We start from the raw sequence: 2,813 nt of genomic DNA, 5'->3' as shown, positions 1-2,813 counted from the left end.
GCTTAAGTCTTGGGAGATAGAAAAATAAGAACAAAATAATTTAAGTAGATGGAAGAAAATAATAAATATAGACATAGAAATCAATGAAATTAGAATCATAAAAATATCAGATAAAACCATAAAACCAAAAACATTTTCCTAAAGATTCATATAGCCAAACTGATAATAAAACAAGAGGGGCACCTGGGTGGTGCAGTCGGTTAAGCGTCCGACTTCAGCCAGGTCACGATCTCACGGTCCGTGAGTTCGAGCCCCGCGTTGGGCTCTGGGCTGATGGCTTAGAGCTTGAAGCCTGTTTCCGATTCTGTGTCTCCCTCTCTCTCTGCCCCTCCCCCATTCATGCTCTGTCTCTCTCTGTCCCAAAAATAAATAAACATTGAAAAAAAATTTTATAAAAATAAAAAAAAATAAAACAAGAGAGAAACCATAAATTATTAAGAATGAAGTTGACATTTATGCATATATTTTACACATTAAAGTAATTTTAAGAAAATATTATGGAAATAATGGGAATATTATGAACAATATTATGCCAACCAATTTGATAATATAAGTAATGGATTACTATATAAGAATATATATATAATATATATATTAATATATATATTATATATATAACATATATATTATATTATATAACATATATATAACATAATATATATAACATATATATAATATATAATATATAATATAATATATATAATATATATAATATATATATAACATATATATAATATATATAATATATACTATATATATAATATAAGAAATGGATTAATTTTTTGAGAGACTGAAATTAAAATACTCAAAAATAAATAGTTTTCATAGCTGTATATCTATTAAAATATTAGATTTCACAATAAAATAATTCCCATATAAACTCTAGGCCCAGATAACATTACTGTTGAATTCTCCCAATATTGAAAGAAGAAATGAATCTATTCTATACCGTTTCTTCCAACAGTTGAAGGGGAGAGAGAGAGCCTTACCAGCTCATCTTTTGAGGCCAGAATTACCTTACAGCATACCCAGGCAAAGATACAGCAAGAAGAAAAAGCTATAGAATAATATTATTTATGAATATGGATACAAAAATCCTTAAAATATTAGCAAATCACATTCAATAATTAACAGGAGGAAACTCTTCATGACCAGTTTTTATATTCCAATAATGTAAGGGTAGTACATTTGAACACCAAACAATATATTTCATCATATCAACAGTCTAAAAAAAGGAATTCGTCCAATCTTACTAATAGATGCAGAAAAAGAATTTGACAAAATATTGCATCTCCTCATGAAAAAATTCTTAGCATATTAAGGCAAGTAAGGAACTTATTTTGGTACAGCAAATACTTGGTGCCCAGGAAGAGAGGAGCAATATGCACTTGGGGAATCAAGAAAGACAGTTTATTTCACACCAGTGCTGGCAGAGCGGAGTCACCTCCAAAGGCTGAGCCTTGAGCCTTGGCCCTGGCATCTTTTTATGGGTGGGATTGCAGGGGCTTGAAAGGAAAAAAAAGAAAAAGGGAAGGGGGCACTTATCAGTTGTGCTACATGAGCAGGTGGCAGATGCAGGAGGCAAGCAAGATTACAGAAGCCAAAAGCAAGCAAGGGGAGTATCCAGCCTCCAACATCTGGCTCGTCCCTTTTATCTTGTTTTTACCAGCTTTCCTTCTCAATTTAACTTAATAAAGGAAATGTAAAGAAAACTCTATGGCTAACATTATAACTAATAGAAAGAAAGAAAAAGAAAAAGAAACTGACAAAGCTTTTCACCTAAGATCAGAAAGCAGGCAAAGACGTGTCTACTCTCACTCCTTATTCGACATTATACTGGAGGACATAAGTAATATAATAAAGCAAGAAAATATAATAAAATCATAGAGACTGAAAAGGAAGAAGAAAATCTTTCTTTATTTTCAGACAAAATGACAATGTGATTATCTATGTAGAAGATACCAGGGGTGCCTGTAGCTCAGTTGGTTAAATGTCCAACCTCAGCTCAGGTCATGATCTCACAGTCCATGAGTTCTAGTCCCACACTGGGCTCTGTGCTGACAGCTCAGAGCCTGGAGCCTGCTTTGGATTCTGTGTCTTCCTCTCTCTCTGCCTCTCCCCAGCTTGCTGTCTCTCTCTCGCTCTTTCTCTCAAGAATAAATAAATATTTTTAAATTAAAAAAAATACCTAAGATTGTACATAAAATATCCCGTAGCTAATAAGTTAATTTAGTAATATATAGGATAAAGGCAATGTGCAAAATAAATTGCATTTCCACATAATAATTTAGTGAAAATAATCATTGGGCATTATTTTTGTAAATCCATTTATATATATATATATATATATATATATATATATATGTGTGTGTGTGTATATATATATATATATACACACACACACATATATATATGTATATATAGCATCAAATAAAAATTAATTTTTAGGATAAATTTAAGTTAGAAAATTAATATATTTAATATAAAAGATGCAAGACTTATGTGATAAAAGCAACAAAACATTTGTGAGAATATTTAAACCAGAACAAAATAAATGAAGATGTGTAATAAGTATATTGATTAAAATAATTAATATTGACTTAACAATTCTAAAAGGCATCCTACAAAATGGGAGAAGATACTTGCAAATGACACATCTGATAAAAGGTTAGTATCCAAAATATATAAAGAACTGATATAACTCAATACCTAAAAAGCAAACAATCCAATTAAAAAATGGGCAGAAGACATGAATTTACATTTATCCAAAGAAGACATCCAGATGGCCAATAGATACATGAAAAGATGCTCAA

Source organism: Felis catus, chromosome A1 (assembly GCF_018350175.1).
Source record: "Felis catus isolate Fca126 chromosome A1, F.catus_Fca126_mat1.0, whole genome shotgun sequence".
Lineage (NCBI taxonomy): Eukaryota > Metazoa > Chordata > Mammalia > Carnivora > Felidae > Felis > Felis catus.
The sequence above is the reverse complement of the archived record's forward strand: the minus strand, read 5'-3'. Positions refer to the sequence as shown.